This window comes from Mesoplodon mirus (assembly GCF_964341445.2).
Source record: "Mesoplodon mirus genome assembly, chromosome: 9".
Classification (NCBI taxonomy): Eukaryota; Metazoa; Chordata; class Mammalia; order Artiodactyla; family Ziphiidae; genus Mesoplodon; species Mesoplodon mirus.
Window position 1 is genome coordinate 105,710,265 of NC_138985.1, and position 15,354 is coordinate 105,725,618.

The following is a 15,354-nucleotide window of genomic DNA, read 5'->3' on the forward strand; positions in this document are numbered from 1 at the left end:
ATGAGTATAAACATACTTTGAATGCCATGTCAAATTATGCCCTGGCTCAATCACCATATGACTGATTGTCATCAAGCATGTGTTTATAAAATTGATGTAAATCCAGGAAAAAATAAAGACATTTGTTTTAGGTGTAACACTGGCATCACTGATGACATTTTTGATGGAAATGAGTGATGATCTGGCTTGCAGAGATATGACATTAAAAGTATGTTAAAATAGGTTTTTAAAAAAATTCATTTGCTATGCAAAACCAAGACAGAATTAGAAATATTATTTTTAATTTCCACTCAGTATCAGTCATGAATTTTAGGTTTGAAAGAATGGCTTTAAAATATTATAGTTAGGGACTTCCCTGGTGGTGCAGTGGTTAGGACTCTGCGCTCCCAAGGCAGGGGGCCAGGATTTGATCCCTGGTCGGGGAACTAGATCCCACATGCAAGACACAACTGGGAGTTTGCATGCCGCAACTGGATGTTTGCATGCCACAACTGGGAAGTCCACATGCCACAACTAAGGAACCCACGTGCCGCAACTAAAGATCTGGTGCAACCAAATAAATAAATTTTAAACAATATTATAGTTAAATTTATGTCTAAGCTTCCACAAAAAAATCAGATCTCTGAAACTAATGTTTTTGAAAGAGTCTGAATAGAGGTTAGCACTTCGGTGGCTACATCAATGACAATGGATGGTAGTTGCTAATGCCAATACAATCTTGTGCAAAAGGAGAATGGAAATCAACTCTCAAAAAGTAAGGTTTTATTAGATTTGGTGGTTATGAAAAGAAGCATTTTGTGTGTGTTGGATTTTATTGTGGAACTGATTGATTCCTTAGTCTAAAAAATAATGTGACCAAGTATATATATACATATTTTTACTCTGGAGGGTTCATTTCTTATTATTTTCAAATGATCAGTTTCATCTCATGTTTCCATATTTTTTTACAAGATGAATTTTACAATTTATGTTAATTCCAAATTGCTTGAAGAGTATATGCTGAGGTTTGTGACAAAAATTCAATGCATTAAATGTATTGTAAAATGCTACATCTAGCTTGGGCATATAAATTTAAAAAAGAAATAAATGGAGACAATGTTACATAATATTTCTTTCTTCTTTGTGAATACTTCCTGTTTATGTCCATCTAAACACCAAAACACCTATCTTTCTAGCAACTGTGGACAAAAAACAAATGCACTTTTTAAAACCAGTGGAATTTCTAATGAAACTGATTTTGCTACAGAGCCCTGGTTAATTTTATCAAGAAATAGTACGTAGAAACAAATATCTGGGAACTAGATGTGCTCTATCTACATACACAAACACATACCCACACCTCATGCGTTCTTAGTGACAACTCCAATTCCAATTCAACACCTCAAGCTTCATTTTAGTTTCCCTCCTTTCCTTAGTTGTAACACTTCTCTGACAGTGGCTCTCAGTATTTAAAATATAGTTTATTTGTTCAGTCCTGGACTATCAAAAGATAAATGCATATGTAGCTTTGTTAGATATTTCCAAATTCCCCTCCAAAAGAGTTGCCCAGTTTGATAGTAACAGCTTTTGGATGTCTTGGGAATTTTGCGTTGTTGTTGCTGGTAATTCTTTTTTCATTTTGTGTTTCAGTTTGGATAATTTGTATTAAGCTATCTCTTAGGACACTGATTCTTTCCTAGGATTTTTCAAGTCTACTCATGAGCCTGTCAAGGTCATTCTCTTTGGGCTTCAACCTGTAGTTGTAGTTGTTGTGTTAGCATTTCCATTAACTCTTTCTGGTACTTTCCATCTTACTCCTGAAATTAATAGAGCCTGCCCACCCATCTTTTACACTAGATTCATTTACGTATTAAGCATTGTTATTTTAACATCCTTAGCTGATAGATTCAGCATCTGGCTCTTTATTTGAGTATATGTGTATTGTCTGCCGCTTGACAGTATGTTGTGCTTATTTTCTCGCTTTTTGTGTTTGCCTCATTATTTTTTATTAAATTCTGGTCATTATGTGAAAAACCATAGAGACTGGGTTATAAAGCATTCGTACCTGAAAATGGTATACCTGAATATACCTCTTCCTGCACTAGATTATTAGAGTGTGTTTTTGAATCAATCTCTTCCAGAGATGTGCTAGTTTAGATGTTGGTTGTTGATACGGTTAACTTCTATGGCTCCAGTTCAAATTTTGCCAGCATTACCTGTGGTTAGGATGGAGGCTTGGTTGCTTCGATGTACATACCCCTCCTTCAGTGGCAGATTGCTACTGCTTATGTCAGTGTTTGTTACCATGCCAGTGGAGTTAGGTGGGTTTTCTGTTGTCCTAGTCTACTCTGGATCTTTGGCATGCCGTATATGCCCTGGGCCTCAGGGATATGGCTTTCCTGGTGATGAGACAGGCTGGGACCTGGGACCCTTTGCTGCAGTGTCCCAATGCGTGCATGGGACAAACATCTCCTCAGCAACAAAATACAAAGAAACTATAAGGGACTAAAAATAACTGTGTGCATGAGCAGTTGGGGTAAATTCTGGACAACAAGATACAAAGAGACTGAAAAGCCCACTGCCACTTCCCAAGGGTGGGAGCAAAACCAGGGTACTGTCCATGCCCCCTGCACTCAACACCTCCAAAGGGGAGGGCAAACCACCTAAGCTACCCCTCCGGCCTGACCCCAGGACACACCCCGTACACTCACCCCATTACCCACCACTGTCAGCAAGGGAGCGAGCAAGGGAACCTGTTGTTTGTTCTCTCTGCCTCCTGCTGCAGCAGGGGCCCCAATAAAGCCTTGCCTGAATTTCTTTTCTGGCCTCTGATCAATTTCTATTGATTGAGGAGGAGCCAAGAAACCCGGTCGATAACAGTGATACTATTCCTCCTCTCATGGAAGCCAAACTCTGCCTTTTTGGCAGCTCTTCTGTGGAAAGGGTTTCTTGTCTTTCCTTCAGAAGAAGGGAATCTCTAAGTTTAGTTGTATAAGGTCCTCATCTCAGGATCATTTCCTGCCCCTCAGGCTGTGGCAAAGATGTTTTGTGTTTTGTTTTGCCTTTAGTTCCCATCCCCTAGCCACTCAGCACCTTCACATGTGCTCACAGAGATTCCTGCCCTTCTCCAGTGGCTTAAGGTTTTTGTTCAGTAGAGACTAATTGTCTTTCTGGCCCATTTTGCCTTTTCCTTCAGTGACAGCACTTTCATCCTTCATCCTTCAGGTCTGTACCAGTGAGGGAGGCTTTCTTCAGTCCCTGCCTTACCTCTCTCCATTCTAAGTACCCAGTAGAGTTCTACGGAGAAAAGCCTGCAAAGAGGTCCTAACTCTCTTGGTGTCTGAAGCTTACACTCTCCCCCAGCACACATTCAAGCTTTAGTACATTTTTAAGTATTGCAGCTAAATTATTTTCATCCGCTCATATAATACTTGGTGTGCTTTAGCTCATGTTCTGACAAGGTAACCCAGTGTTTGTCTTCCATTTCTCTTTGGAAGAGCTGGTCTTTCCAAAGATTTCAGGCTACTTACTTGCCCTGCAACCTCAGCTGCCTGATGGTTTGAAGGAAACATAGGATTTTTGTAGTTTATCCAACTCTTTGTTATTAGGATGTTAGTGGCTGGTCATACCAGCTTTAGACATCTGTTGTGGAAGTAAAATCCAGAAAGACAATTCTGAGACTAATTCGACATAGTTCCTTAGAGGACTCCAATAGGCTTTAGCCTCTGCTGCTTACATCATTTTTCCCACTCCTCAATGTACCCCTTTACTGGTTTTTCTCCCTGTCCTGTTTTATTTTCTTTTACTTTCTCTACACCTCACATCTTCCTGGGATCTCCCCCTAAATAAAACTACCATCACTAAAGTCCTTTTTTTTTAATACTGTAATCAAGAAGAACTCAAAAGAAGACATATCTGTATCACCACATTTTAAAACATAATTGTCTTCACAGAGCTAAAGTCATAAAAACTGGAAAATAAATGTACTCATTAGAAAATCGAATATTTTTGTTGTATTTAATTTTCTCTCCTCTCTTTTGAAAAGAAGAGAAAAATAGAAATAAAATACTTATTTTTACGGGGCATAATCTCTAAATCTGTTTCTACTATTTAAGTAAAGAAAGCTATCTTTTCTCCCCTGCAAAAGAAAAACAAACCCTATATATTCTTAATAATTCAATACATTTTCTAAAACAATGTCAGTGAAAAGGATACAGTAATAACTCAATAAGCTATCTTTCTAACACTGGTCTAAAATAATTTGTTTTATACATTGCCCTGCCCTCTATACTCCTGAACCTGTCTATTTCTTATAAATTCTGTCATCAACTGTATTGCCCTTTGTTTAAAATCACACATAAAGACATCGTAGAACTGATTTTTGGGGGGTAAATAGGGATTTAATTATACCATAAGGCATACTCTTTAAAAACAGCCACCTCCACCAAGTTCACATATAAATAGCTAGAACACAAAAAGGCTATGCACTGGGAAAATAATGTATACCATGTTTCCTATAAATTCTTTGGATTTGGAGAGCCAGTGAGTACAACTGAGTTTTGGCATTATATTTTTAGACAAGGGGCTCAGAGCTGAACACTATATCTGAAGTTTTCTGGTCTTGAAAATATAGTAACATTTTGTGGGAAAACAACTTCTCAGGATACTGTAAATGCATTTTGGCTTAAGGTAGATCAGAAAAGTCCAGGAATAGATTCTGTTTGAGCTTTAGTATTCTATTCTTAAAGTTAGATAAAAATAAGACTGGGAAACAAACAAAAAATAAATTTTCAAATTCAAAAAGATATGTGGCTAAATTATCTCCTTTATCCAAATTTACCACTTTTATTTCCATCTGAGATTCATTTAGAATAAATGTTTTGAGATTCAGAAAATATCCCACTGATTTTTAATTTAAAATAGTGTATAACAATTCAGTAAAAAGCTGACCAAATTATGACTGTACTTTTCATCTGGATTCTGCCTAAAATTATGATATGATGTTAATCTTTTTAAGAGGATTAAGAACAGTATTTGATTTTTTTGGTTGGTTAAGTTTTAGGGTAAATCAAACAAATTTTAAGCAGAAGAATATTTTGTTGCTCATATAATCAACTATTTCCATGATTAAACCAAATATATTTAAACTTATAGAGGAAATTGGCAGTTAATAATTCTGTTGGGGTGGAAAGGGGGGAGTTTCAATTTATTATTCAACTCCGTGTAACTTAAAAATCTATAAATTTCTTGATTTTCAAAAATGACTTTTTGGTACCACAAACACCAACTATTATCATCAACTTTTTAAAACATAAAAGTGTTTCTCTATAATGTGAATAAGGCATATGTTAGAGCTTTTTAAAAAAGTCACAAAAGGAAGGCTGTAAAAAAAGCTTTAAAAAAGCTGGAAAACCTTAAACGTTTTTTCAGGGAAGTAGAAGAAAGTAATTAATGAATATATTTTATATTTTTTAAAACGATGGATTTATTATTCTTTTTCTTCTTAGTTTTTATTGTTTTAGATCACTCAAATGTGTGACCCAACCATATACTAATCTTTTCCTTGAAGCTAATGATGAAATCTAAATTGGCACTGAGCATTCTGCTACTGATAAAACAAAGTTAATATCAGAAAAGAAGGATGAAAATAAATGCAAAAACAACTTTTGATGTTTATCACCATCTATGTAGAGTTATATCTCATCTGAAAACAGATTTTACAATGTGATTTATTGTCTCATAAAAATGGAATATAAATAACATTAATATTATGAAATTTCTAATCTAAAAATAATGGAGATCTAATTTTGCATTCATTACCCATGCCAAATTATTCTAATTTTAACAATTTTAATAATGGATTTTGCATAGCAAATGAAAAAATATAGCATTAACTAATAATAGTAATATTACATAAAGAAATAGAGGAACACATATAGAGAAAAAAATTTGAATGGTTACAGTATATCCAGACAGAAAATTAATAAGGAAACACAGGCTTTAAATGACACAATAGACCAGACAGATTTAACTGATATTTATAGGACATTCCATCCAAAAACAGCAGATTACACTTTCTTCTCAAGTGCACATGGAACATTCTCCAGGATAGATCACATCTTGCGTCACAAATCAAGCCTCGGTAAACTTAAAAAATTGAAATCATATCAAGCATCTTTTCCAACCACAGCACTATGAGATTAGAAATCAATTTCAGGGAAGAAACCATAAAAAAAACAAATACATGGAGGCTAAACAATATGTTACTTAAAACGAAGAGATCACTGAAGAAATCAAAGAGGAAATCAAAAAATACCTAGAGACAAATTACAACAAAAACACGACGATCCAAAACCTATGGGATGCAGCAAAAGCAGTTCTAAGAGGGAAGTTTATAGCTATACAAGCCTACTTCAAGAAACAAAAAAAATCTCAAATAAACAATCTAACCTTACACCTAAAGGAACTAGAGAAAGAAGAACAAACAAAACCCAAAACTTAGTAGAAGGAAATAAATCATAAGGATCAGAGCAGAAATAAATGAAATAGGAACAAATAAAACAATAGCAGAGATCAATAAAACTAAAAACTGGTTCCTTGAGAAGATAAAATTGATAAACCTTTAGCCAGACTCATCAAGAAAAAGAGGGAGAAGACTTAAATCAATAAAATTAGAAATGAAAAAGGAGAAGTTACAACAGACACCACAGAAATACAAAGCATCCTAAGAGACCACTACAAGTAACTCTATGCCAATAAAATGAACAACCTGGAAAAAAGGGACAAATTCCTAGAAAGGTATAACCTTCCAAGACTGAACCAGGAAGAAACAGAAAATATAAAGAGACCAATCACAAGTAATGAAATTGAAACTGTGATTAAAAATATTCCAAAGAAACAAAGTCCAGGACCAGATGGCTTCACAGGTGAATTCTATCAAACATTTAGAGAACAACTAACACCCATCCTTCTCAAACTCTTCCAAAAAATTGCAGAGGAAGGAACACTCCCAAACTCATTCTATGAGGAGACCATCACCCTGATACCAAAACCAGAAAAGGTACTACAAAAAAAGAAAATTGCAGACCAATATCACTGATGAATACAGATGCAAAAGTCCTCAACAAAATACTAGGAAACAGAATCCAACAACACATTAAAAGGATAATACACTATGATCAAGTGGGATTTATCCCAGGGATGCAAGGATTCTTCAGTATATGCAAATCAATCAATGTGCTACACCATATTAACAAAATGAAGAATAAAAACCATATGATCATCTCAATAGATGCAGGAAAAGCTTTTGACAAAATTCAACGCCCATTTATGATAAAAACTCTCCAGAAAGTGGGCATAGAGGGAACCCACATCAACATAATAAAGGCCATACATGACAAACCCACAGCAAACATCATTCTCAGGGGTGAAAAACTGAAAGCATTTCCTCTAAGATCAGGAACAAGACAAGGATGTCCACTCTCACCACTATTATTCAACATAGTTTTGGAAGTCCTAGCCACGGCAATCAGAGAAGAAAAAGAAATAAAAGGAATACAAATTGGAAAAGAAGAAGTAAAACTGTCACTGTTTGCAGATGACATAGTACTATATAGAGAGAATCCTAAGGGTGCCACCAGAGAACTACTAGAGCTAATCAATGAATTTGGTAAAGTTGCAGGATACAAAATTAATGCACAGAAATCTCCTGCATTCCTATACACTAACAACGAAAGATCAGAAAGAGAAATTAAGGAAACATCCCATTCACCATTGCAACAAAAAGAATAAAACACCTAGGAATAAACCTACCTAAGGAGACAAAAGACCTGTATGCAGAAAACTATAAGACACTGATGAAAGAAATTAAAGATGACACAAACAGATGGAGAGATATACCATGTTCTTGGGCTGGAAGAATCAATATTGTGAAAATGACTACACTACCCAAAGCAATCTACAGATTCAATGCAATTCCTATCAAATTACCAGTGGCATTTTTTTTAAAGAACTAGAATAAAAAATCTTAAAATTTGTATGGAGACACAAAAGACCCCGAATAGCCAAAGCAGTCTGAGGGAAAAAAACAGAGCTGGAGGAATCAGACTCTCTGATTTCAGACTATACTACAAAGCTACAGTAATCAAGACAATATGGTGCTGGCACAAAAACAGAAACATAGATCAATGGAACAAGATAGAAAGCCCAGAGGTAAAACCACGCATGTATGGTCAACTAATCTATGAGAAAGGAGGCAAGGATATACAATGGAGGAAAGACAGTCTCTTCAATAAGTTGTGCTGGGAAAACTGGACAGCTACATGTAAAAGAATGAAATTAGAACACTCCCTAACACCATACACAAAAATAAACTCAAAATGGATTAGAGACCTAAATGTAAGACCAGACACTATAAAACTCCTAGAGGAAAACATAGGAAGAACACTCTTTGACATAAATCACAGCAAGATCTTTTTGATCCACCTCCTAGAGTAATGGAAATTTTAAAAAATCAACAAATGGGACGTAATGAAACTTCAAAGCTTTTGCACAGCAAAGGAAACCATAAACAAGATGAAAATACACCCCTCAGAATGGGAGAAAATATTTGCAAACGAATCAACAGACAAAGGATTAAACTCCAAAATATATAAACAGCTCATGCAGTTCAATATTAAAAAAACAAACAACCCAATCCAAAAATGGGCAGAAGACCTAAATAGACATTTCTCCAAAGAAGACATACAGATGTCCAAGATGCACATGAAAAGCTTCTCAACATCACTAATTAGTAGAGAAATGCAAATCAAAACTCCAATGAGGTATCACCGCACACCAGTTCGAATGGGTATCATCAGAAAATCTACAAACAACAAATGCTGGGGAGGGTGTGGAGAAAATGGAAACCTCTTGCACTGTTGGTGGGAATGTAAATTGATATAGCCACTATGGAGAACAGTATGGAAGTTCCTTAAAAAACTAAAAATAGAATTACCATATGATCCAGCAACCCCACTACTGGGCATATACCCAGAGAAAACCATAATTCAAAACAACATATGCACCCCAATGTTCATTGCAGCACTATTAACAATAGCCAGGTCATGGAAGCAACCTAAATGCCCATCAACAGACGAATGGATGAAGAAGATGTGGTACATATATACAATGGAATATTACTCAGCCATATAAAGGAACAAAATTGGGTCATTTGTAGAGACATGGATGTATCTAGAGACTGTCATACAGAGTGAAGTAAGTCAGAAAGAGAAAAACAAATATCGTATATTAACACATATATGTGGAACCTAGAAAAATGGTACAGATGAACCGGTTTGCAGGGCAGAAATAGAGACACTGATGTAGAGAACAAACATATGGACACCAAGGGGGGAAGCGGTGGGGGGGTGGGGGGTGATCATTTGGGCGATTGGGATTGACATGTACACATTGATGTGTATAAAATTGATGACTAATAAGGACCTGCTGCATAAAAAATAAATAAAATTAAAAAAATGGAACAATAGGTATATCTGTATATGTACAATATGTATGTGTAATACCTAGACCAACTGCCAAAAGAGCTATACAAAGAAATACACTAAAAAACAGCATTGATAAGTAAAAATATATTTCTAAATTTGTTCAAGGACCCCACAGGAAGGCAGGAATAAGAAAACAGAGAAACAAAAAATAGAAGAAACAAAACAAATAATAAAATAGTAGACAATCCTAAAATTATCAGCAATTATATTAAATGTAGATGCTCTAAATACACAGGCTAAAAGACAGAATGCAGAATGGTTAATCACATGACCCAACTAAATGTTGTCTGTATCACACACTCACTTCAAATACAATTATACAGGAGATTGTATGTAAAAAATATAGAAAAAGATAGATCACAAAATTATTAACAAAAGGAAGGAGGGATAGCTCTATTAATATCACATTAAGTACACTTCAGAGCAAAGAAAATTTCTAGAGACAGAGGGACATTACATACTGATAAAATAATCAATTCACGAAGAAGACATAGCAGCCCTAAACGTGTATGCATCGAAAAAAGTGTTGCATAATATGTGACACATTAGCTGATAAATAGAAATGAGAAATAGAAAGTATACAATTATAGCTGGAGACTTCAACACTCCTCTCACAAGAACTGTTAGAAGAATCAGTAAGGATATGGAAGAACTCAACAGTATCATCAACCAACAGGATATAATGAACATCATTGAAAACTCTACCCAACGACATCAGAAAGTACATTATTTACAAGTTTCTATGCAACAAATACCAAAATATATCATATCCTGGATCATAAAGAAATCTTAATGTATCCAAAATAATTAAATCATTCAGAGTATGTTTAATTACAACAAAATCAGACTAGAAATCAATAAAAGAAATATAACAGGAAAACCCTCAAACCCTTGGAAATTAAGACACTTCTAAATAACTCATTGGAAAGAGGAAATATCCAAGGAAACTTTTTAAATGTGTTAAACTGAATGAAATTCAAAATACAGCTATCAAAATATGCAGAACACAAGAAAAACAGTGATTCAATGGAAACATAGCAACAAATGTAAACTGCTCTTGTTATTAAAAAAGTAGTCTCTAATTTATTATCTGAACTTTTATCTAAAAAACCAAATAAAAGAAGAGCAGCATAAACCTCAGACAATAGGAAGTAAGGGAATAATAATGATAAAACCTAAATCAATGAAATTGAAAACCAAAAAGTAATAAAATCAATGAAAAAAAGAGTAGGTTCTTTGTAAAGATCAATAAAATTAATATACCTCTAGCAAGACTGACAAATTAAAAAAGAAGATAGAAATGAAGAATACCAAGAATGAAATAGCAGATATCACTACACAACTTGCATATATCAGAAACATAATAAAGAATACAAAAAAACCTACATACATAAATTTGACAAATTAGATGAAATGAGCTCCAAAAAAATAAAACTGTATCAAGTAACCCAGTATGAAATAGATATTTTGAACTACTCCATAACTATTAAAGAAATTGAATTAATAATTTAAAAATTTCTGAAAAGTAAACTTACAGGTCAAGGTAGTTTCCCTAGAGCATTCTATCAGTATGTTTAAACAAGAATTAATACTTCTATACAATTTTTTCCAAATAATAAAATGGAGAACACTTCCCAACTCATTTATGAAAGAAAACTACCGAACACTATTCCTCTTGAATATAGATGCAAAAGTCTTTGACAAAATATTATCAAATAGATTTCAGCAATTTATAAAATTAATTATATACAATATCAAGTGAGCCTTATTCCAGGGATCCATAGATGCAAGGATAGTTCAATATTTGGAAAATAATTATTGTAATACACTGTATTATCAGTGTAAAGAAGAAGAGATCATGTTAATTGATGCAGATAAAGTATTTGACAATATTCAATATCTATTCATAAATTTTTTAAAACTTAGAAAATGAGAATAGGAGGAATTTCTTCAACTTGATTAAAAAGATCTACAATAAACCTACAGTTAATAGCATACTTAATGGAAAGAATAAGTGCCAGTGATGTAAGAAAAAACAAAAAAGGAAATAAAAGGCAGAGAGATCAGAAAGGAAGAAATAAAACTACACCTACTTGCAGATAACTATACCTACTTCTAGAAAATTCCAAGAAAACTACAAGAAACCCTTCTGAAATTATAAATGCATTAAGCAAGTTCACAAGATACAAAATCAATATGCAAAAATCAATTTTATTTATATATAATAACAAATACCATTTACAATCATCCAAAGATGAAATACTTAGGTGCAATCTAAAAGAAAATTTTACATAACTTTTATACTGAAAACTAGAGAATGTTCATGAAAGAATTCAAAGAAGACATAAGTACTGGAGACATATGGCACTCATAGATTTGAAACTCAAGGCAATAAAGATGTTAATTTCCTCCAAATTCATATACAGGTACAAAGCAATTCCTATAAAAAGTATTACTGGGATTTTGGTAAGTATAGCCAAAATTAGTCTAAAATTTATATGGAAATGCAAAGGAATTGGAATGGCTAAAACAATTTTAAAGCAGAATAAAACAGGAAGAATCAGTCTACCTGATTCCATGACTTATGTATTACATAACTACAGTAGTCAAGACTATTTGGTTATCCTGGAGGGATAGACACATAGATCAAAGTAACAGATTAGAGACCCCAGAAATAGGTTCACATAAGTATAGGCAACTGATATTTGACAGTTTCAAAAGCAAATCAAAATGAGAAACAATACTTATTTCACCAAATAATTCTGGATATCCTTAGGCCAAAAAACCCACAATTTTTCTTAAACCTCATAACTTATACAATAACTCAAAATGGATCATAAATTTAATATAAAACTTTTAGAACAAAATAAAGAACTCTGAATTGATATTTTAGTGTTATTTCATATGAGAATATTTTAAGTTGCTATATCAGTATTTACACACATTTAAACCACCCAAAAGAAAATTCCTGGTAAAAATAGTTGCTGTAAACGAATGGTAAAATACCTGTAAGAGTCTTCACTGCAAACTGAGCCCTAAAGCAATTTACTCTTGCAGCTGAGGACTAAGAAGGTTTTTCATAACATGAACTTGCTTCGATGAAGAATTTTTTAGTGTGTAAATGAAAAGACTTTGAAATACATTTGACCCTTCATCAACAAAGGGGTTGGGGGAGCCAACCCTCCATGCAGTGGAAAATCCAAGTATAATTTATAGTCAGTATTGGTGGTTCTTCCACATTCATGATTATATATCTCTGTGTTGTACTATACTATTTACTATTGAAAAACTCCAAGTAGAGGTGGACCTGGGTCAAGGGTCAACATAACCCATCTTCAGAATCACATCAGGTTAATTCCACCATATGTGAGATTGTTAAAACTACACTCACACCAACATTCCAGTTTAATCAATTCAATTCCCCCATCCCCTCTTACTAATTTCAAACAGACTTTTACTTCATTCATCTGTGTAAGTCACATTTGCCTCTCCACTGTTTTCATCATGAACAAATCCAATCTTATCCATATCAGCTCAAAACTTCAAAGTCTAAACTTCACCCTTGCCCATTGTGAGTTTTTCTATTTTTACTTCATATATGCCTCTGTTTATTTGAAATAGTCTCTAGATAAATTCACTTAAGACACACAAATTGAAAGTCTTTTCCTAAAAATCTATTTAATCTATTAGGCAGGCCATACTCTTGAAACCAGTGAGAGCCAGCACTTTACACAAAGATGCCCAAGCCTGAAACTCAGTATTGAAGATCCTTCTAGGCCTTTCTTCCTTACTTCTGCTCTGTTCACCTTCCTATGCTTTGCAGCTCAAAGTTCTAGACTGAATGCCTTTATATCTCCTCCTGCTTATTTCAACTTGACTCAGTTTATGCTTGGTAAACTGACCCTAAATTTTTACTCTCTGTATGATGGAACTTCCAGAGTATGGTTCTATGCACTGCTTGGGAGACTAATCAGAAAACTTGTGGACCTTTTACAATGTATATTTCCAAGAAACCAATTCTGAATGTTGAAAATTAGAAATTCTGGTGTCTATAACTAAATAAATCCTGGATAATTTTCAGAATCAGTTACATAGGGTGCCCAGAATTGCTCCAGTCTGCATGCCTTGTCTCCATGATCATACTAACTCTTATGTGCTTTTTTCTTATTCCTCTCCCTTTTCCAGCCAATATTATATTTATATTTCAAGTAGCATCTCAATTGTAAAACCTGTGGGATTTTTCTTAAACCTTACTGGACAAACATAGGTCCTGTTGCTATGTGTTGGAAGAATCCCTATACTTACTCAATGATAGCATCTGTCACATTCTTATTTATGTACTTATTTAGTTTGGAATTTGCTTATTTATATCTAGTTTTTAGTATAGTTAACAATTTTATGCCTCTAAGTAACACATCACTTATGTTAAATAAATAAACTAATCAATAAAATAATCAGAGAATATCCTCACTTCCAGTGAAATTAGAATTTCCTTACCTACCTTCTTTGCTCCCAATTTGACCTTTAATCTACTAGTTTTCCCTGTACTCTCAGTATTTAACTACGTTCTAGCATCAATTTTTCCCTTCCCATTCTGGTTCTATTTTAATGAGATTTTTATTATTTCCTCAAATTTATCTGTTGGGAAAAGCCAAGGGGAAACATCTAAAACTTCATCCCTAACCCCCATCTCCCATCCTTAAGACACATGTTGAAAATTATTTTTATATGTAAAGACTACTGATTTTTTTGAAACAACAATAATGTATTATAGGTCTTACATGTAAAGATAAAATATATAATGACTACATGCAGATGGTGTTAAATAGAATTATAATGTGATGTTTTATAGCTTGTTTGATGTCATAGAACAGTAACTCAAGATGGATTGTAATGTTAAGAATGCAAATTGTAAACACTGAAGAGAATACTAAGTGTTATAGTAAAAATTGGTAAAACAAAAATACATTATCCACTGAAAGTCATGAAAAAAGAAGCAAAGGATAAAGAAAAGATGGAATAGGAAAAAATTTTAAAACAGGAATTAAAAACCATAGTATCATGATAATAGATTTTAAAAATAGAATTTAAAAATATTTCATCCATTCTTGTTAAATAATTTCTGGAAATTAGAAATAGAAGGAAAATTCCTATTCTTATAAGAGGTTTACAGAAAACACCTCAGCAATAAATTATGCAGAAAATATGGAAAATATTCAATATAATTCCTGATAAACAACTCTCAGCCAATTAGAAATAGAAGGAAAGTCCTTTCATCTTAAAAATACTATCCATAGAACTGAATATATAAAACACTATAATTAATGATGAAATATTAAAATCTTTGTCCCTGGTGACTGAAAATGATACAAAGATTCTCACCACCATTTCTATTCATCATTGAACTGGATATCTTAGAAAGTACAATAATTGAAGAAAAACCAAAAATATTGGAAAGAAATAAAAGCATTCTTATTTCCAAATAAAAATATAATGTACATAGACAAAACAAAGACTCTACAAACTATTACAATTAATAAGAAAATTTATCAAGGCCACTGGATACAAATCATCATACACATAACACACATAATTAGACTCTATGCCAGCAGCAAATAGTAAATTAAAATGTTAAAAACAGATTCCAAGTAGCTTTAAAAGCATAAAATATATAGAAATATATTTTTTTAAAAAAGAAAGATGTGCCCAACCTCAATACAGAAAAAAATTAGAAGGAAAAATTAAATAAATCCTAAATACATTGAGAGATATAAAATCTTCATAGATTGAAAGGCTCAGTGCTGTGTTAGTTCTTCCCCAATTGATCTAT